This window comes from Gracilinanus agilis, chromosome 2 (assembly GCF_016433145.1).
Source record: "Gracilinanus agilis isolate LMUSP501 chromosome 2, AgileGrace, whole genome shotgun sequence".
In the NCBI taxonomy this organism is placed as follows: Eukaryota; Metazoa; Chordata; class Mammalia; order Didelphimorphia; family Didelphidae; genus Gracilinanus; species Gracilinanus agilis.
Window position 1 is genome coordinate 645,303,996 of NC_058131.1, and position 23,765 is coordinate 645,327,760.

A 23,765-nucleotide genomic window follows, 5' to 3' on the forward strand; every position below is an offset into this window, starting at 1 on the left:
ATCATATTATAAGAAATTATCAAAGAAAACTGTCGTGATATTCTTGAACAAGAAGGTAAAATAGAAATTAAAAGAATACACTGATCACTTGAAATAAATCCCCAAATGCCAACTCTCAGGAACATTATAGCCAAATTCAAGGGCTCCTAGGCCAAGGAGAAAATATTACAAATAGCTTGAAAGAGGAAATTCAAATATCATGTATTATTCCATGGATTTAGTAGCTTCTACATTAAAGAATTAGAAGGTTGAGAATAGGATATTCTGGAAGGCAAAGTAACTAAGTTTACAACCACAAATTACCTGCCCAGCAAAACTGAATATATTCCTTCAGAGGAAAATTGGTCATTAAAAAAATACGAGATTTCCAAATATGAATGATGAAAAGACCAGACCTAAGTATAAATTTTGATGGCTAAATACAAGACTCAAGAGAAGCAAAAAAAGGTAAATAAGAAAGAAAAAATGTAAGGGATTAAATAACTTTGAACTATTTATATTTCTTCATGGAACGATGATATTTTTAACTCAAAAAATTTTAACATTATTAGAACAGTTAGGAGTATACTTTTAGAAGGTGTGAGAATAGCCTGTTTACAAAGACATGACATGCAAAAAATTATCAAGGGGTGAAAAAGGATTACACTGAGAGAAAAGGAAAGAAAGAGGTAAAATGGGGCAAATTATAGCAACTAAAGAGGCATAAAAAAACTATTTCAGTGGAGGGGAGGATGAGGGTGGTGATGGACAATACTTAAACCTTAATTTCATCAGAATTGGTTTAGAGAGGGAATTGCAACTATATTCATTGGGGGCATAGAATCCTATCTTACCCCATAGAGAAATACAAGGGGAATAATATGGGGGTGGGTAGGGGAGTAATATATAGAAAGGAGAATCTGGGGTTGATTTAAATCAAAACACTTGTTTATAAGAAATCACCATTTGACAAAAACTGCTTGGAAAATTAGAAACCAGGCAGAAAGCAATATCTCACCTTCTATGCCAAATTAAGGTCAAAATGGGTATATGATTTAGATATAAAGGGTGATACCATAAATAAATTAGAAGAAAATTGATTAGTTGACCTGGTAGATCTATGGAGATGTGAAAAGAGAATTCTTTGTTCTCTTTGACTATTCTGAGTTTACACTTGTAAAAAGGGAATCCTTTATTCTCTTTGGCTAGTTGGAGTTAGCACTTTGGTTAACAATAATTTAAACATCCCTACTTAGTACCTCACTATATTGTGAAGACAGGATTAACTCTCCTTTGTCTACCTTTTGATTGAATCAACACAAGCTTGAACTAGGTAGAGGAGTTTGCAAACTACTTAGAGAATTCACACCTTCAGAAACTCAATCTGCCAGGAAATTGAACCCTTTTGATGAGAATTCACACCTCCAGAAGGTAAGAAGTGTATCTGACAGACACTGCCCCCCTGGGCAGTGCTGGGCAATTTGGAAACTGTGATTGGCCCCTATGAAGAGGGGAAGGGACATGAAGCCACTTTAAAAGGCCCTGAATTTCTGGGGCTGGAGAGGTCAGCTTTAAGAGAAGCTCAACTTCGAGAAGAAAGTCAACTTCAAGAAGAAAGTCAGCTTAAGGGAGAAAGTTGGTCTTAGGAGTCACCTTCAGCTCAAGTCATGGTTTTGATCTGCCTCTTGGAAAGAACTTGGGTGATTGGATAGCTGGCTTTCCCTTCCTGTCTTGTGGAGAGAGTTTAATTCTGGTTGAAGTTCAACAAGTCCCAAGTGGAGCACCAGAGCAATATTTAGTTAGATAGGCTAATGTGTTCTCTACCCTTTTGTATTTCTCTACTTTCACTCTTTCTACCTCTTTTGTAAATAAAAGCTATTAAAGGTCATTTTGACTTTGAGCAATAATACTTTGAATTGGTGACCACAATTATTATTTATAATTTTCATATATTTTATTCAAACCATTAATTTTTAATTCCTACAGAGAATAGAAAAATTTTTTACCAAATAAGAGATTGAGAAATTATCAGATATAAAATGAATAATTTTTACTATGTTAAATTAAAAAAGTTTTGTATAACAAAACTGATGTAACCAATATTAGAAGGAAAACAACAAACTGGGGAAATATTCATAACAAATTTCTTTTATAAAGGTCTCTTTCTCAAACAATAGAGAACTAAGCCAAATTTATAAGAATTAAAACAATTCCCTAATTGAGAAATGGACAAAGGACTTGAAGAAGTAGTTTCAGATGAAGCAATCAAAGAAATAATTAATCACATAAAAAAATGTTCTACATTCCTTTTGATTAGAGATATGCAAATTTAAAAAACTATGAGGTACCACCTTAAACCTGTCCAATTGGCCAAAATGATAGAAAAGGAAAGTGATCAATGTTCGAAGGAATGTGGCAAAATTGGTACTTTAATGCGTTGTTGGTTGAATTGTGAACTGATCCATTTATTCTGGTGGACAATTTGGAACTAAGCCCAAAGGGCCTTAAAACAGTGCTTACCGAGTTCCAGGGGTGAAACCAAGATGGCAAAGAAATCCTCAGCAGCTCTGTGCCACCATGAGGATCCTTTCCAACTAAGATTAAAATATTGCCACAAAATGAATACAGAAGTGAATACATTTAAAGCACAGATATACACAAAAAGTAAAAGTAAGGGATTGGAACAGAATTATGCCTCATCTAAATTTTAAAAAGGAGGGGTAGCAATCAGGATCTCAAACAAAGCAAAAATAAAAATTGATCTAATCAAAAGAAATTATGAAGAAAATTACATCTTGATAAAAGGCACCAGAGATAATGAAGCAATATCAACATTAGATATATATGCACCGAATGACATAGCATCCAAATTCCTAAAGGAGAAATTACATGAGTTACAGGAAGAAATAGACAGTAAAACCTTACTAGTGGGTAACCTCAACTTTTCCTTTTCTGAAGTAGATAAACCCAGTAAGAAAGTAAACAAGAAAGGAGTTAAGGAGGTAAATATAACTAGAAAAAATTGATATGACAGCTCACTGGAGACAACTCAATATGAATGGAAAGGTATATATCTTTTTCTCAGCAAAACATGACACCCTCATAAAAATTGACCATAATATAATAGAGCATAGAAACCTCACAATCAAATGTAGAAAAAGTAGACATACTAAATACATCCTTTTCAGATCACAATGCAAGAAAAATTACATTCAACAAATGATGGCAGAATGAAAGAATAAAAATTAATTGGAAAGTAAATAAACTTATCTTAAAAGAATATTAAATCAAAGAACAAATTGTGGGATACAACCAAAGTTTTATTTAGAAGGAAATTTATATCTCTAAGTGTTTATATCAATAAACTAGAGAAAGAGCAGGTCAAAGAATTGGGCATGCAACTTAAATTTTTTTTTTAATCCCCAATTAAGCACCAAATTAGAAATCCTGAAAATCAGAGGAGAGATGAATAAAACAAAAAGTGAAAAATCAAACTAACAAATAGGACAAGGAAGTTGGACTCATTAAAAAAAAAAGATAAACCATTGGTTAATTTAATTTTTAAAAAAAAGGCAAAAAGAAAACCAAATTACCAGTATCAAAAATGAAAAAGGTGAAATCACAACTAATGGGGAAGAAATTAAAACTATTCTTGGGAGGCATTTTGCCCAACTATATGTCAATAATATGACAATTTAAGTGAAACATATGATTATTTACAAAAATATAAACTGCTCTGGTTAACAAAAGAGGGAACAGAAAGCTTACTGAGCCCCATCTCAGAAAAAGAAATTGAATAAACCATTAATGAATTTCCTAAGAAAAAAAGCTTGGGGCCAGTTGAATTCACAAGTTAATTCTCCCAAACATTTAAAAAACAATGAACACCAATACTATAAAAACTATATGGAAAAATAGGGGAAGAAGGAATCTCAAATATGATGCTGATACCTAAACCAGGTTGAACTAAAATGAACAAAGGAAACTATAAACCAATCTCCCTAATGAATATCAATGCAAAAATTTTATATAAAATACCAGCAAGGAGATCACAGCATCATATCATAAGGACCGTACACCATGACTAGGTGGGCTTCATATAAGGAATGTAGGCCTGGTTCAATATTAAAAAAACTATCAGCATAATTGATCACATCAATAGTAATACCAATAGAAACCATTTGATTATCTCAATAGATCCAGAAAAAGCTTTTGACAAAATACAAAACTTATTCCTTATAAAAACATTAAAAGAATTGGAATTAATGGAGCTTTCCCTAGTGATAAATGGCATCTCTCTAAAACCATCAATGAGCATCTATAATAGGGATAAACTAGAAGCCTTCCCAATAAGATCAGGAGTGATGCAAGGATGCCCATTATCACTACTACTAGTTACTATTATGCTAGACATGCTAGTTATTGTAACAAGAGAAGAAAAAGAAACTGAAGGAATTAAAATTGGCAATGAAGAAACAAAGTTATCACTCTGCAGATGATACTGAGAATAACACCCTTATTAAACAAATGAACAACTTTTAGAAAAGTTTCAGGATATGAATTAAGTAACATAAAGCATCAGCATTTCTATTTAGCACCAACAAAGTCTTACAGCAAGAGCTAGAAAGAGAAATTCTATTAAAAATAACTGTAGATAATATCAAATACCTGAGGGTCTCCCTATGAAAACAAACCTAGCAACTATATGAACACACTTACTTAAAACCAAAAGTCTGGAAAAACAATTGCTCATGGGTGGGCCAAGCCAATATGATAAAATGATAATTCTTCCTCAATTAATTTATTTATTCAGTGCCATTTCAATTGAACTACCAAAATCTGTCATAGCTTGAAAAAATGATAATAAAATCAATCTTAAAGAACAAAAGATCAAGAATATCAAGGAATTAATTTTAAAAATGTGAAGGAAGGTGTCCTAGCCATAAGAGATCTCAAACTTTACTATAATGCAGTAATCATTAAAACAGTTTCATATTGGTTAAGAAATAGAATGGTAGATCAATAGATTATATTAGGTACACAGTATCTATAAAATAACCAAAGTAAGTTCTTGTTTGATTAACCCAAACTCAAGTTTTTGGGACAAAATGACAAAAACTCCTGAGAAAATGAGAAAACAGTATTGCAGAAACTAGGTATAGATCAATATTTCTTTGGACATAAAGGGTGCTACCATAGACAAAATGAGAGATTGATAAGTAGTTTTCCTATCAGATCTATGTATAAGGAAATAATTTTTGACCAAACAAGAGACTTAGAACATTTGAGGATGTAAAATGGATAATTTCACTTGTATTAAATTAAAATTTTTTCATTAAAAAAGCTAATGCAACCAAGATTAGAAGGAAAACAGAAAACTGGGGTGGGGGGAATTTTACAGCAAGTGTCTCAAGGCCTCATTTATGAAATATATAGAGACCTGAGTCAAATTTATCAGAAAACAAGTCATTTCCCAATTGATAAATGGTTGAATGATATGAACATATATTTTCCAAATGAAAAAAATCAAAGCCATCTTTAGTCATATGAAAAATATTTCAAGTCACGAATGATTAGATAAATGTAAATCAGAATGTCTCTGAGGAATCACTTCATACATAGCAGATGGCCTAAGATGACAGAAAAGGAAAATGATAAATATTTGATTGAATGTGGTAACATTGAGACACTAATACACTATTGGTGAAGTTGTGAACTGATCCAACCATTCTGGAGAATAATATGAAATGATGACCAAAGTTCTTTAAAACTGTGCTTACCCTTTGATTCAGCAATACTTCTGCTAGGTCTGAATCCTAAAGGGATCCTTTTAAAAAGAGAAAAGGACTTATTTATACAAAAATATTTACAGCAGTTTTTTTTTTTTGTGGTGGCAAAGAATTGGAAATTGAGAGGATTTCCATGAATTTGGAAATGGTTGAACAAGCTTTGGGATATGATTTTAATGGAATACTACTGTGAAATGATAAGCAGGATGATTTTAGAAAAACCTGGAAAAACTTACCCGAACTGATGCAAAATGAAGTGGGAAGAATCAGAAGAACATTGTTCATAGAAACAGCAATACTGTATGATGAATAATTGTGAATGACCTAGCTATTTTCAGCAGTACAATGATCAAAGACTATCCCAAAGTACCCATGTTGAAAAATTCAATTCATCTCCAGAGAAAAAATTGATAGACCCTATTCAGAGCATACCATTTTCACTTTCCTTCATTTAAAAAAATGTGACTTCTTTCTCAATATGACAAATTTGGAAATACATTTTACATAAAATAGCATGTATAATCTATATAAATATACTTACCATCTGAAGGAGGGGAGAAGGGGGAAAGGTAGGGAGATATTTTTGGAATTCAAGATGTTAGAAAACCAATGAGAAAAATTGATTCCACATGTGGTTAAGAAAAAATAAAATGCTGAAAAGTAAAAAACAAACAAACAAACAAAAACTAGTGTGTTCTTTCAACATTGTTATCATAATGTAGTTAAATAGTTTCCATTCTCCAACCTCTTTGGCGGGTTCCAATAGTTGAGAGATTATGAGAAAATTACAAAGTTGGGAGGTGAAAGATTCATGTATGAATTTGGAAAGCTTATACAGGCATAGGCCTAACTCTGGACCTAGATATGACCACATGGTATTGGTTCAAGGGTGGGCGTGAAGGAGAGTATCTTCTGGGACCCCTGCCTCTGTTTAAAAACAACATTGAGAAACACTTGGACCCTTATATACCTGGATGCCCTACTCCTCTGTGGCCCAGGTATGGAGTATGGGTTCTTGTGAGGATTGGGGAAACCGTATGAAGCAGAGTTCCCCCATGCAAGTTGTGGAATGTCCCAGATGTGAAAAGGGTTACCATTGGAAGAAAAATTGTAATTTTAAATTCCATCGAAATGGTACAGATTACCTAATAAGAGATTTCAGAGAAGATGGAAAGGAGGCCAACCACCAGCCCCAGCAATGACTAAATATGTGATTTATTGATCTTTTGATAGGATGTCTTATATTTGTTAGAGTATGCATAAAATGCCCAGGAAATATGTCTTTGATCAGTTTGTGTACGTATGTTATGTTTATGTGTTTCTGATCTGTTTGAATCTTAACTTTTATGGTTCTGTTTGTCTGTGATCACAATGGAATTTTGTAGAAAATAAATCTCTCTCTCTTTCTCATTCATTCCAGAGGAATGGGAAAGACAGACAGAGGAGTTTGAGAAATTCAGAAAAATAACATTTCTAATGGATTTCTGAGTGTTTTAAACTCTAAGATAATATAATTGATTAAAAGAAATCATATTCTCTGCTCTCATTAAGGCAAGAATCAATAAGATAATTTGTTTACATTTCTTCTTCCATTTCTTACTGGCCATAAGAAAGGGAACACAGAAATCATAAGACTAAAATCAGGGGACAGATTTGACTGCGCCACCAAATTCTATTTGTTTTTATTGTTAATTTACAGGTTAAATACTGAGAAATATATATTTAATTAAAATTACCAAGGATTCTAAATGCAATCTAAGAAAAATCTTATTCATACAGAAAAGAAATGATTCTGAATTATGTACTGAAGTTCAGAAGTGCAATTTAAAACTTTCTTAGCTAATCAGAACCATCAGTTCGCCTAAATGCTTAACTGAGAGTGGTAAAAACTTTTTGGATTGCCACAAGTTTAATCTACCATTAATGACACTGACGTTAGTAAAAATCTTAACTTACAAATTATTAGAACAATGCCATTGGCTTATATTTTGTAATCATACCCCTTTAAACAGAGAATGGTTCATGAGAAAATTTTAAGCCAAAATTGAATCATCCATGCTGCCTCAGTTCAGCAAGAAATAATTTTGGAAAGTCAAAAAACATAGGTCCTTTTTCTCAAAACTCACAGCCCTTTCTCTAATTCATTAGGATACATGTTTGCTAAGAATTTGAAGAGGTACTGATGGCATAGTATGAATTTATTGACTACCAGTTAGAAAATGGAATTTCAGTTAATTTTAAATATGCACAAAATTTATATTGGAAAAGTTATCTATTAAGATTTGCAGTGTATAAAATATGGATTTAAATAATCAGATTTGCCAAAAATGCTTATCAAACTGAATTTAAGGATTGTAGACGTGTTTCAAAAATAATTTAACCCCTTCTACACATAGGCCAGGAGAGACATTGGAAGGCCGTCTCTTTTAATCCAGTGACCAAGGTGGTGTTGGAGACCACTGGGAAAGGTAGTAGCAGCCAATGGGCTGAATGGATGGCAGTGTATCAAGCCATTAAACAAGAAAAGGGGGGACAGTGTCATGTGTTCACTGATTCATGGGTGGTAGCTAATGGACTGACTACCTGGATACCCATCTGGCATGCCCAAAATTGGGATATACATGGCAAGAGTGTATGGGGACATGAAATGTGGGAATATATATGGGAATGGGCCCAATTTGCTAACATCTCCGTTTTCCATGTAAAATAAGTTCAGGTAATAGGGGGTGTGATTGACAGTGACTACAGGGGAGAAGTGATGGTGTATCTACACAATTTCAGCGCTTCCCAAGTGTTTATAGCCTTTAAGGAGGCTTGAGTATGCCAACTGATAATTCTACTCTGCCTTACAATAACTTGGGAAGAAACGGCAGAACTGCCCTCTACTATACGCCTTAAAGGGAAGCTGCAACCAGCGGCTCCCTGTGCTGGGGCTAAGATATGGATAAAAAAGGAACCACCCTAATGATGTTCCTAAGGCCTCCAAGATAATTGCAGAGGGACCCAATAACGCAGTCATAATTTGTTACTCAGGAGATGATAAATTATATACTATACCACTCACTCAAATATTCCTTCAGGAATAACAGTTTTGTTTTATAGTTGTCTGGTTGCTGCTCTTGGTAGTCATAGAATCACAGACTCCTGGAAAACCTAATTCAACATTCGGGTTTCAGATTCTCCTTCCTTTGGGACAGCAGTTTGCATGGATTTTTTTCTTGGTTTGAATTTTACTGCCTTAGAATCAACAATGCAACTCCTTTGGTGGAATCAGGGTGAAGATGGTATGAGGATCCCTTGTCTAAAAGGAACTGGACCTGCTTCTTTTAATGTGACATCTAAAATAGCCCTTACCTGTTGTAAATTAAATATGGCCTTAACTCCTGAACAGTGGGATTTAACTATTCTGTCCCCAAATTGTGAACTGACTTCTAACTGGACCCCAAGCACCACATTTACAATGACTGTGTCCCCTCCAACAACTACAGTGTGGTACAAGGATTATAAAAATAGAACAGGACTTTTATGGCTTCTATATTTTAATCCACCCAGATATGTGAACAAGAAAATAGTTCGAGTCCCTCATTCTTGTACAGTGTTATGAGGAGGATTATTTAGTTATTATTTAGGAGACCTAGCAGGAAGGGCTAGAGGAAGCAGGAAGTGTGCTCTCTCTGAGACGGACTCCATGGTGGTTGGGACAAGTTGTAGCTGACCCTGGGAGACCTCAGAGGAAGTGGAGTTTGTACCCTGATTCCCTGGGATCCTGAAGGAAGACGTCATCTACTTGTGGGAGACTTTGGTAGAGACTATTAATCCCAATCTGAGTTGCAGGTTAACTTGGTCTGGGTTAGCTCCCAGAATCTACCCACCTGAAGGAGTGCAGCTAGTGGTACTGGAAGAGCTGCAACATCGCTGGAGTGTGTCAGGACTCTGCTGTGAGGATTCCCACTTCAGTCCTCCTATCCTTGGGCCCTGTCTTATTTAGGTCTCCATTCAGTGTAGATAAGTCCCTTCCCTGACCCTGTGGTTTGCCCTTAGTCTGGAAGTGTAGAAACCCCTATTCCCATCCTTTACCATAGTTCTCTTAATTAAATTTGTTACAAACTCTTGTCATTTGCTTGCTAGTTTCCACAGGCCCTTATCTAGATGGTGCAGGGTGACGGTCAAGCCTAAATGTCACTTCTGTCAACAGACATTTTCCCTGGCAGTTAAACTCAGTCTCCCTAACTTGTTAAGTCCCCATCTTTTGTCATTCCTGTCTCCTACACACCCTTCTGGACCCACATGTAATATTTAAGTTATCTCTCCTGGTTTTCCCCATAAGAACGGCCATAGGCCAAAGACATCAGAAGCAATTATTGCATTTTAATATTTCATTTCCATCTCTCAAAGAATGTAAGTGTCCAAAAAGGGGCCTGTATGACACATTATTTGTTGGAGCAGGAGCAGGTTTGGGTATAGTTAATTCTGTAGACCTTGAGACCCTTTCCAGCAGACTGCACAGTGCTGGACAGGATGTTTCTCAAGCCTTGACAATAAATGCTCATTGGTTACCTACAACAATCCTGCCCCAATCAATGAACACTAGACTACCAAAAAGACTTCTTAAATCTTTTTAATTCATCTATTATAGCTACTTTAAGTATTAGTTCTGACATCCTTTTAATGTTTAACTGGACTGCCTGTTCCTTAGGGGGAAAAATATATATATATATGTTAATACAAAAAGAAAATGCCCAACGATTATTAGTTATTGGGGATATATCTACTTGGAGACGGATTTTCCCCTCCTATTTAGAAGATGATGATTGGGTTGCTACTGAGTCTGATGTAAGATGCTCCCCTCAAGCTTGTATTGGGAGTGTAATTCCTTACAAAGTTTTTTCTTCCACCATTATTTGTAATTTCATGTTATTCCTTTTATTTTATATTCATATTTTATATTACTGCATATAATAGGTAACTATATTGATGTTAATAATCAGACTCATACTCTACCTGACTGTATTAACACTGACAAAGGATTAATCTGTGGAATGATGACTCAAGAGTAGGAGCCCCGTTTGCTAAATCATTCCTCTAACCTCTGTGATTTAACATTGTATGAGGTATAGCCTCAGCATATTTGCTTGGTTACTAGCAATCAAACTGATCTTTCTTCTGTAAACCTTACTGCTCCTTTCACTGGCTATCTAGAAAATGTTAATTTTTTTGCTCTGGCAGGGTGATGTTTTTATTTTTCCCCTGTCCTTGAAGAACTGGTTAAGTTAGCGTGGGTACCCAAAACCTTACCTCTTCCTTCTATATACCTATCTTTGCAGCCTTTAATAGATATATTATGGACTTCTGAAAAAAACAAACAAACAACTATTAGAATCAAACCAAAGGGCCCTAAACCAATATAAAATACAGACACACATAGTCGCTGGACAACTATTGGACATTTCACATTTGGTATGACTTTCTGTTTAAATCAGCTTCTGCTCAAAAATATTTTTCAGCTTTTTTACACCATATTTTGTTATTTGCTATTATACTTGCATTATTGTGCATTTGTTATATATATATATATGTATATATATATAAAATGTTCATGAAAACTCACCATATGTATACCAAATTAACTCCCCAAATTGGTACGGCCTATGCACTGTCTAATCTTAAGGCCGAATGAAAGATTCATATATGGATTTGGAAAGCTTATACAGGCATAGGCCTAACTCTGGACCTAGATATGACCACATGGTATTGGTTCAAGGACAGGTCTGAAGGAAGGTATCTCCTGGGACCCTGGCCAGGCCCCAGGTGGATGCTGAAAGTTTCTGGGAACTCGCCACTCCTGAAAAACTGTAAATAGTCCCATAGATCTTTCAGGGAGGGTTACCCCCCTCTCTTTGGAAGATTTTCGGACCCCAAATTGTTTAGTCCAACATCTGTGGCTTTAATCCCACATGCCCCATTCCTTGCCAAGATTAGCCAGTTTACACAAGCATACTGGCCAAAAGACACTTTTGTCTACGACCCCCATAAAGGTCCTTATGAAGCCCTCAGCCCTCTGGAGTCTCACCCATGGAGAGGACCCTCTGTCTAGGACCTTCCCAGTCGGGACTCTTGTGAACCCAGGAGTTGGTGTCTCCTCCGATTTGGTGATGTATTCTTGGCTTATATATGCGCTTTCGCTTTTGTACTTCTTAGTTGTATATTTTATTGTTGCTGTAAATCAAATATTTCACTGGCCATTTTATAATTAATAAATAATTCTTACTGAAAACTGTGGTGCCAGAGTGCCCTTGCTTAGGAGTGAATCCAAACACGGTCTCTAAAAGAGACAAATCCCCTTAACAAGACAAGAGGTATGAAATTTATTTTGGAACCTAGTATGTGATGTGTTGTAACATTGTGTTCTTTCTCTTCATCTTGTTTTTTCTCTCTTGGCCAGGAGATCATTTTCCAATGTTTTGTCCAGGTTCCACACCTTAAAAGAACATGGTTTAATTATAAAGGATTAAGTCTGTCCTATTGGTTTAAATATGGGGTGATTATTGGTTTAAATCCCGGAATCCCTTAATGGGATTTCAATTAGAACAGAGCAGTATAACCTGTGAAGAGAGAATTGAACTTCTCATTTGAGTAAGAAGTAACCAGTTCAGGTTCCTAGACATCAGTCCAGGACATCTTCTGGACCAGAATTTAGTACTGGGAGCCACGTGAGTTGATTTGTGCATATTGGATTATCATTCAACTTGCTTTCCATGGTAGCTAACCACCCTATTTTAAATGCTATGGTCAAAAGTCATGAGATGAGAAGTCAGGGGACGTGGGTTCAAATTGTGGCTTTGCCACTAATTAACTGTGTGAATTTGGGCAAATTATTTAACTTCTCTGCACTTCAGTTAGGTGTAATTGTTGATTATGATGTATGATTCCTGTCAGATCTAAATCTAAAAGACTTTCTATTTCTAAGATCTAATAATAACGCATTTTTATAAGAACAGTGTACTTTCCTCATGACAGACCTAAAGCAGCTGGCACAAATATTGTTGTCTCTATTTTACAAATGAAGAAAGTGAGGTCCAGACAGGAGCAATGACTATCAGCACCAGAACTTAAACCCATGTTCTATGACTCCAGGTTCGAAACTCTCCACCATGCTATCCTGACCAAAGGAGTTCAGAGCTCTTCGGAAGGGAGTCCCACCTCATTAAGTTCTATTTGTCTTATCATATTCACATGTGCTCCTTTCCTGATCTCTTTTTTTCCTGATTTAGATAAAATCCTCAATCATTTATGTGAGGCAAAAGAATTGCTTTTTCCAAAAAACACTGAAAAATGATTGCCCCATGCATTGAAAAAAATACAAGTATATTTATCTAAAATCATTTTGTAGAATTTGTTCCCAGACATGCCCTTATGTCCCCCCAGTCCACAATCAGCCCCTTGAAGGCATCAAGAAAGGGTCTTTAGAAATCATTCAACTAGCCCATTCCCCTCATTTTATAGATGGTGTTAGAGGAAACAGAGTTCTAATGAGGTGATGACTTTGTCTCAGTGGCAGAGCTCCAACTGTCTCAGTTTTTTCTAGTTTATCTTTCCCACCCCTCCATACTCTATTGCATCAGAAAGTCAGTTTTGTTTTGCAGGTCATAGACCACTCGCCCACTTCCTCTACTGAGGTAAGTACCATGCTCTCACTGGATCTTTTTTAATTCCATAGATTTTACTTGGATTTAAAGAAAAAATCTTAAAACCCCACCTTAGTCTTAGTAGCAGCACTAATTAAAGACTACAGCTACCTTGTGTAGCTTAGGTATTAAAAATTTTGTTTTTATAATGAGTTGTTGTGTAAATAATTCTCTAGCTCTATTCTTCTCATTGGATTTCAGTTCTTACAAGACTATGTTACAGGAAAATTGTCCCTTTCATCAGCTCTTAAGACACAATAGGATTCTGTTACATTCACATACCACAATTTGTTCAGTCATTGCCCAGTTGATAGGTATCCCCTTAATTTCACATTGTTGGCCAATACAATAGAGGTGCTTTAAATACTTTTGTATATATGCTTCCTTTCCCTTTTTCTTTAATGGTTTTGGGGTGTGCCTAATAGTAGTATGGTTGGGTTAAAGACTATGCACAGTTTAGTATCTTTGGAAACATAGCTCCAAATTATTTTCCTGACTGCTGGAACCAATTCATAACACCAATAAGATTGCATCAATGTGTGTTTTCCTCAAGGTCTTACAAAATTTGTCATTTTCATTTCTTATCACCTATGCTAGTCTGATGCACATGAGGTGACTCTTCAATTACTTTCATGTATATTTCTCTATTAATTATGTGAGCATTGTTTTCAAATGGTTATAGTTAATTTAGATTTTTTTTTCCTTTGAAAATTGCTTGTCCATATATTTTGGCCATTTATCATTTGGGGAATGAGCCTATCAGTTTGTTCTTTGAATAACAAATCAGAATTCATTAGAAGTAAAAGCATGTATTTCTAGAAAAAAAAGATGAAGTTATTGACTGAATAGTTTTGTGTTTATAATTCCTATAGGCATTGGATAATTAGCCTTCCATATCAGTCCTAGCAAAGAAGAATTTCAATGGTTCCATCTACGGTGACTGCTATTGGCCTAGTGTTCTGTGCCTTGTGTCTGCTTCTTACTGCAGCATTGAGGAAGGGGTTTGGTAGAGAAAAGCTTCCACTGGTCCTGTTCCACTTCCAATTATTGGCAATATGTTGCAGTTGAATTTTAAGAATTCCCCCAAATCTTTATGCATGATAAGTAAGCATTACTTGATCCTAATGGTTTCATTGCTGGCTCTTGATGGCATTGTGTTTTGGGAGACCACCTTCAAGGAAATTATTCCAATGAGCATAGTATCTGTAAGAAAAAAGATATCATATAATTAGGTGGTCTGTATTTTGATTCACTGGTGCCCACCATGGCCCATTGCCTGAGCAGATATGGGGCACTATCAGGTTCTCTAGAATTCTGTGGAAATTAAGTATCTGAGACTAGATAAGAACCTGTTTTTTGAAAAGGATTTTCATTTTTTGTAATTATTAATACAAGAAATATCAACGTATGCTTAATAGCCATTGTTGTGCTGAAATGTTGAAAATCTGGGTATTTTACTTCTTTTATTTTTTCTCTCCAGAGAAATAAAGGAGTGAAGCTAATTCTTCCTAGACTATGCCTGTGTTCTGCAACTGGGTCAACTCAGTCTTTAATTTTCTCTCACTACTACCTCCATATCCTTTCCACAGCTAGGAAAAAAATATGGCCCAGTTTTCACTCTGCAGATGGGTTTTAAACGAATCGTCATGTTACATGGATACAAAGCAGTAAAAGAAGCTCTGATTGATCATGGAGACAAATTTGCTGCCAGAGGACCTTTCCCAATTTTAGAAATCGCTACCAAGGGATTAGGTATGTTTCTGCTTGGTGTAGAGCCAGAAGAGAAAGAATAGAATAGGGTAAAAAATAGTATTCCAAGAAATCTTTTGGAAGTAGAGTCACTTTTGAACCAACTCTCCCAAAGCAATGGCAGGTTGAGGATGATGAGTGAATACAATAAATGATAGTATTCCTTTCTCTAGTGCTGCAACTGCATTGTATCATGTTTGACACTATATCCAGTTAAGGTTGGAGGGTCCAGAGGCTAAAAGAAAAAGAGGCTCAGAGAGGCAGAGAGACAGAAAGACAGACAGACAGAGAGAGAGAGAGAGAGAGAGAGAGAGAGAGAGAGAGAGAGAGAGAGAGGAAAGATTGAAGAAAGAAACAAGAAAAGAAAGAGAGAGCAAGAAGAAGAAGGAAAGGGAAAAAAGAAATAGGAAATTAATGATTGTGTGGTAGAAGAGTTCTAAAGGGAGAAGAGAGTTCTACCTCTCCAATCTATCTAGCCTTTACAGTTTACTGTGATCATTCGCTTCTTAGATGTGACTTCTACCTTCAAAGCTAATTCTCCAGTTCATTTTTCATTTGGTTGGAAATTCCTCCTTGCTTACCAGAGATCCAGTACTCAGAGGTCTAGCACTTACATTAGTGTCTTTCTACTGGACAATGGCCACAACTTTATGAAGCTTGGCATTCCAAGAAATGTGTTTTCTGATAACTTTATCAGTGTCTTCTCCATCTTCTCTATGGATATATCATAAAAGATATTGTAAGATGCCTTGCTGAAATCTCTGTTCAATATATCAAAGCATTGTTTGGATTTACTAGTCTGGTGACACTGCCAAAAACAGAAATTAGGTTAGGCTAGCAAGACTTGCTTTTCACGAACCCAGGCTGGCTCTTAGAGACCACCTTTTCTTTTTTTTAAATTTCTTTGTTTATTTATTTTTAACACAATTTTAGTATTTATTTTTTAGAAAAATTAACATGATTACAAATACATGCTCTTACTTTCCCCTTCACCCCCCAAGTTCCCCCCCCTTGGCTGATGTGTATTTCCACTGGTTTTAACATGTGTCATTGATCAAGACCTATTTCCAAATTGTTGATAGTTGCATTGATGTGGTAGTTTTGAGTCTACATCCCCGATCATGTCCACCTCAACCCATGTGTTCAAGTAGTTGTTTTTCTTCTATTTCCACTCCTGTAGTTCTTCCTCTAAATGTGGGTAGTGTTCTTTTCCATAAATCCCCCAGAATTGTCCTGGGTCATTGCATTGCTGCTAGTACAGAAGTCCATTACATTCTATTTTACCACAGTGTATTGGTCTCTGTGTACAATATTCTTCTGGCTCTGCTCCTTTTGCTCTACATCAATTCCTGGAGGTCCTTCCAGTTGACATGGAATTCCTCCAGTTTATTATTCCTTTGAGCACAATAGTATTCCATCACCAGCATATACCACAATTTGTTCAGCCATGCCTCAATTGAAGGGCATACCCTCATTTTCCAGTTTTTTACCACCACAAAAAGCGCAGCTATAAATATTTTCATACAAGTTTGTTTATCTATGATCTCTTTGGGGTACAAACCCAACAATGGTATGGCTGGATCAAAGGGCAGGCATTCTTTTATAGCCCTTTGAGCATAGTTCCAAATTGCCAGCCAAAATGATTGGATCAGTTCACAGCTCCACCAGCACTGCATTAATGTCCCAGTTTTGCCACATCCCCTCCAGCATTCATTACTCTCCCCTTCTTTCATTTTAGCCAATCTACTAGGTGTGAGGTGATACCTCAGAGTTGTTTTGATTTACATTTCTCTAATTAGTAGAGATTTAGAACACTTTCTCATGTGCTTATTGATAGTTTTGATGTCTTTATCTGAAAATTGCCTATTCATGTCTCTTGCCCATTTATCAATTGGGGAATGGCTTGATTTTTTATACAATTTATTTAACTACTTGTATATTTGCGTAATTAGACCCTTGTCAGAGTTTTTTGTTATAAAGATTTTTTCCCAGTTTGTTGTTTCCTTTCTGATTTTGGCTACATTACTTTTGTTTGTACAAAAGCTTTTTAGTTTGATATAATCAAAAACATTTATTTTACATTTTGTAATTTTCTCTAACTCTTGCTTGGTTTTAAAATCTTTCCTTTCTCAGAGATCTGACAAGTAAATTATTCTATGTTCACTTAACTTATTTATAGTTTCCCTTTTTATATTTAAGTCATTCACCCATTCTGAATTTATCTTGGTGTAGGGTGTGAGATGTTGATCTAAACCTAATCTCTCCCATATTGTTTTCCAAATTTCCCAGCAGTTTTTGTCAAATAGTGGATTTTGTCCCAAAAGTTGGGCTCTTTGGGTTTATCATACACTGTCTCGCTGATGTCACTTACCCCAATTCTATTCCACTGATCCTCCCTTCTGTCTCTTAACCAGTACCATACCATTTTGATGACTGCTGCTTTATAGTACAGTTTAATATCTGGTACTGCTAGGCCACCTTCCTTCACATTTTTTTCATTATTTCCCTTGATATTCTTGATCTTTTATTATTCCAGATGAACTCTGTAATAGTTTTTCTTAATTCAGTAAAAAAGTTTTTTTTTTTTGTTTTTTTTTTTGTTTTTTTTTTTGTAGTTTGATAGGTATGGCACTAAATAGGTAAATTAATTTGGGTAGAATGGTCATTTTTATTATGTTAGCTAGTCCTACCCATGAGCAATCAATGTTTTTCCAACTGTTTAGATCTAGTTTTAACTGTTTGAAAAGTGTTTTGTAGTTGTTTTCGTATAATTGCTGTGTTTGTTTTGGTAGATAGATTCCTAAGTATTTTATATTGTCTAGGGTGATTTTAAATCTCTTTCTACCTTTTGCTGCTGTGATGTGTTGGAAATATATAGAAATTCTGATAATTTATGTGCATTTATTTTGTATCCTGCAACTTTGCTAAAGTTGTTGATTATTTCTACCAGCTTCTTAGTTGATTCTCTAGGATTTTTTAGGTATACCATCATATCATCTGCAAAGAGTGATAGCTTAGTCTCCTCATTGCCTATTTTGATACCTTCAATTTCTTTTTCTTCTCTAATTGCTACTGCTAGTGTTTCTAGTACTATTTTGAATAGTAGAGATGATAATGGGCATCCTTGTTTCATTCCTGATCTCTTATTCGAAAAGCTTCTAACTTATCCCCATTGCATATAATGCTTGTTGATGGTTTTAGGTATATACTGTTTATTATTTTTAGGAAAGGTCCTTCTATTCCTCTACTTTCCAAGGGTTTTCAATAGGAATGGATGTTGTATTTTGTCAAAGGCTTTTTCAGCATCTATTGAGATAATCATGTGATTTTTGTTTGTTAGATTGTTGATATGGTCAATTATGTGAATGGTTTTCCTAATGTTGAACCATCCTTGCATTCCTGGTATAAATCCCACCTGATCATGATGGATGATCATCTTGATCACTTGCTATCTAGTCTCTTTGCTAATATTCTATTTAAAATTTTTGCATCTATGTTCATTAGGGAGATTGGTCTGTAGTTTTCTTTCTCTGTTTTTGATCTACCTGGCTTTGGAATCAGTAAGCAGCTGCTTTTTACTCTGCTGTCATCTTAACCAGGAAGTCAAGGAGTTTACTTCTGAACCTTTTCAGTTTTGTCCAGAATCGCCTAAAAGCCAAGACCACCTTTTCTGAGTGCTCACACATCAATCTCCAGAGACAGGAGGACCTAGGTTCAATCCACTATGTCACCTTAGCTGCCCCTCATAGAAAATTGTTATTGAGAGAGGGAAGATCAAAACACAATTTTAGAAGAGTGTATCAAAGTCAAAACTGATGCATCCAAAGTGTAAATTAAAATATGAATTGGCCTTAGGTCCAAAAAAATTCTTGGAAGAGCTCAAAAAGAATTTAAAAAATCAAATAAGAGAAGAAGAGGAAATGGTGGGAAAAGAAATGAGAACAATGCAAGAAAATAATGAAGAAAGAGTTGACAGCTTGGCAAAGGAGGTCCAAAAAAAGTAGTAAAGAAAATAACATCTTAAAAATAGGATAGTTCAAATGATAAAAAAGGCATAAATATCTGATGAAGAGAATTCCTTAAAAAAGGAAAGATATTAAAACATTCCCTAAAGAAAAGAACTTAAAAAATACAATTGGTCACACAGAAAAGGAGGTACAAAAGCCCACTGAAGAAAACAACATTCTGAAAACTAGAACTGGGCAAACAGAAGCTAATCACTCTGGATATAGTTAGGTGGACTGAGAGCCAGGCCAAGAGATGGGAGGTCCTGAGTTCAAATATGGTCTCAGACATTTCTTAACTGTGTGGCCCTGGGCAAATCACTTAACCTGCATTGCTTTGCTCTTACTACTCTTCTGCTTTGGAACCAATACATGATATTGATTCTAAGATGGAAGGTTAAGGTTTAAAAAAAAGAAGTTAATGACTCCATAAGACATCAAGAAACAATAAAAAGAAAATCAAAAGCATGAAAGTATAGCAGACAATTGGAAAAGCAACTGACCTGGAAAATACATCCAATAATTTAAGAATAATTATGTTATTTGAGACCATGATTAAAAAAATAAAGCTTAGCCATCATCTTTCAAGGAATTATCAAAGAAAACTACCCTAGTATTCTCAAACAAGAGAGGAGGATAAAAATGGAAAGAATCCACTTATCACCAACTAAAACAGATCCTAAGAATATTATAGCCAAATTACAACACTCCCTGGTCAAGAAGAAAATAATATAAGCAGCCAGAAAGAAATAATTCAAATATAATAGAGCCAGTCAGGATAACACAAGATTTATCTGCTTCTCAATTAAAGGATAAGAGGGCCTGGAATATAATATTTTGGATGGCAAAGAGTTAGGATAATAACCAAGAATCATCTGCCCAGCAAAAATTAGTATAATCCTTGAGGAGACAATAGATATTCAATTCGATAGAAGTCTTTCAATCAGACCAGATGAAAAGCCCAGAGCTAAATAGAAATTTTGACTTTTTATACAAGACACAAGAAAAGCTTAAAAAGGTAAACAAGAAAAATCATAAAGAATTTAATGAGGTTAAATTGTTTACATCCTTACATGGGAAAATTATACTTGAAACTCCTAAAAACTTAATCATTATTTGGGCAGATAAAGTTAGTATACCTATAGTGGGCATTGATATGAGTTGAATATGATGGAATGATACCTAAAAATAAAATTAAAGAGTAAGAAAGATGAATGCATTAGAAGAAGAGGGAAGAGATAGGTAGAATGGTGTAAATTATCTGACATAAAAGAAACATGAAAGATCTTTTACAGTAGAGAGAAAGATTGGGAGGTGGGGAGGTGAGTGCTTGAAACTTACTCTCACCAAAATTGGTCCAAAGAGGGAATAACATACATGGTCATTTGGGTATAGAAATCTATTTTACCCTATTGGCTTGGAGGAGGAGAAAAGGAGAAAGGAATAAATGTGTTTATGGAAGGAAGTGGAAATTGGGGGAGGCCATGGTCAGAAGCAAAACACTTTTGAGGATGGACAGAGTCAAAGGAGAGAGAGAATAGGATAAACAAAGAGGGAGGGGAAGAAGGAGGGGAATCCACACAAAAAAATGAAAAAATCCCATCCAAAATTAAATTCACTATCTTCCTCACTTCTCTCCATCCCTTTTTCTGTTGCAGGAACCACCAACCTAACAGATACTCAGGATCACAAGCACAGTAGAGTCCTTAATTCCTTATTCTCCCTCATTCTACACATCTAATCAGTTGCCTAATCATTTCTATCTCTACATTAGATTTCATGGCTGTTCCCTTTTTTTTACTCATGTATCTACTTCCCTGGTCCTGGCTTTCATGATGTTTTGTCTGGAATATCGCAATTTTCTTGCCTCAAGTCTACTCTCTCTATTTCATCCTTCACAAAGTTATCAGTGATTTTATTGAAGTGATAAGTTAAGCATATAATTCATCTACTCAAAAAACTCTGTGGTTTTTCATTACCTCCAGAATCAAATACATGAACTTTTCCATTGGGTTTTTTAAAATAATATTTTCCCCAATATATGTAAGAACAATTTCAGCATTCTTTTAATGAATTATTTCTGAATTCTCTCCCTCTCTCATCTCCCCCTTCCTGAAATGGTAAGCAATTTGATATAGATTTTGCAGGTGTGATCATGTAAAACATCTTTTTATATTAGACCTTTTCTGGAAGAAATTCAAACAAAAAATAAAAAGAAAGAGTCAAATATAGTATGCTTTGGTCTGAACTTAGATCCCATCAGTTCTTTCTTTGGATGCAGATGACATTTTTCAGCATGTATTCTTTATGATTGTCTTGAATTGTTGAGAATAGCTAAGCTAACCACACTTGAACATCAGTACAGTTATGATTTGCAATGTTGTCCAGGTTCTGCTCACTTCACTCTATATTAATCCAAGTAAGTCTTTCAAGGTTTTTTTGAAATCATTTTTCTCTTGTAGAACAATACTATTTCATTGCAATCAGATACCACTAATCATTTAGTCTTTATGTGCTAAATGAGAAGAGAGGACAAGACCATTTCTAAGATCCCTTGACTATCATAATCTATGATTCATTGAAATCAGATCTGCAACAGTGGCAAAAGTTTAATTCTTCCAAGCAAAACTTTGTAAAGCCCTTTCTTCAGCATGCCATCTGCTAAAATGCTCTTCACTTGCACTGAAGGAGGATTGATTTTTTTAAAGGGGATTCTGAGGTAGAGCAGGGGCTATTTAAGCAGCAGAGACTGCTGTGTTAGAAGATCAAGGGTATGTGTTAGTGAATGACATTTGTGAGATCATCATCAGCACTTTGCTGGGGAATCAACAGAGATCTAAAGGTAAAAGTGATTTTTTTCTTTCAGAATTATGATAGAAGAACCATCAAATGGACTAGTTGGTGAGGGTTAGGCTCTTCTTTTCACTCTCCATCTCCTCAACTCCATAAAGATAGGGGAAACTAAGCAGAATTTGGCTTTGGCCACATTAGCCCTCTCCCATTGCCAAATTTGTCACACACTGTCTCAAGGTCCTTGTTCTTAACTTTTTAGCAGATCCAAAGAGACCTCACAATTTTAGCTTCTCTTTTTTAGAGAACTTATCTAATAAAACTAGGATGAATTAAAGTCCATTCCAAGGAATATTTCTTTCTTATTACTTTCTTGTTCTATAGTTACCTTATGAAAGATCTTGAAGCAGAAGGTAGAGAATCTGGTCCTGATAAATATCATATGGAAATAAGATTATAGGTAGGTTCCCAGTATAGGGGAGTTAGAAGGTGCTATCTCAAGGAAGGAAGGGATGTAGTATTTAGGGAAAGGATATGACATGTCAAAAATGGTATGTGTGCCTTTGTTCAAGTTTTTAAAATTTAAAAAAATTTTTTTTAAATTGAGATATTTAATTTTGACTCAATAATTATTTTCCCATAAAAAATAACCCCGTATAGTACTTTTCTTAAGAAAAGCCATATAATTTAGGGATTGCTAGTGATATCTTACATGTAACTTTCTAATTAATTATACTTCTTGTAACCAACAAAAATATAAGATGTAGAGACTCACTTTTTGGTCTCTGTGTGAAGTAGGGAGAGTAGGACTCTAGGCTAGCCTCTAGAGGTATAATCTTTTAGGTTCCTTCGTCAAAAGAAACAGAAACAAACATTTTTTCTAGCCATTCAAGGTCTCAAAAACATTTATTTATTCTGACATTACTCTTTGTGGTCCCTTCATTTCCAAAGCCACCTGAGAGGTTGTATGCCTGTGATGGATGAGGGGGGAAATGATATATGAGATGGGTGGGATAGAATAGGAAACAATATTGACAAAGTAGAAAATAAACTAACACTTCCCTCACTTCATTCTATTTTCCTAGAACAAGGGATGTGGGTTGAGAGCCCTTGGACATGAACTTTGTGATGGGTTATGAGGACATTTGGAATCTAAAACTGCTCTTCCTGCTCCCATTTATAGGACTTACTGTCAGCAATGGAGAGAGATGGAAAGAACTCCGAAGATTCTCTCTTATGACACTGAGGAATTTGGGGTTGGGGTAGAGGATTGTTGAGGAGCGAATCCAAGAAGAGGCAAAGGTCCTTGTGGAGGAGCTAAAAAATACAAAAGGTTCGTGTTTCTTTATTTGATACCACTGATCACAGAAAAATCCATCCTCTCCCTGGTAATATATGCAAAACTGAACCTTCCCTTTTTATGTTTGAACCTTTAGGCTCCTCTTTGGGAGATGCCTGTAATTTTGTGGTCATTCCTAGATGCTGAAGTGTCAAGATGACTGAGAACAGAGATAAGGAGGGAGTGTAGCTCTACAAAGGGGTTCATATTGAACGTGGGGGGCAGTGTGGTTGGGTTTAAGGAACTCTGAGATCACAGTGCTGCTCTTCTCAGGTATCCTGGGCTTTGGTGCCAGCTCTAGGAAAAGTGCCCAAGGTTTTTGCCACTATATCACAGCAGGATGACAGGAGGTACTCATATTAGACTTGGGACTTTCTTCCTTCCTTCCTTCCTTCCTTCCTTCCTTCCTTCCTTCCTTCCTTCCTTCCTT

General features: G+C 35.5%; 1 pseudogene; it reads left to right on the top strand.

Moving 5' to 3' along the window:
* Positions 1 to 14,374: 14,374 nt before the first annotated feature.
* The window catches only part of LOC123234286, a 24,073-nt pseudogene continuing 14,682 nt past the window's right edge, over positions 14,375 to 23,765 (top strand).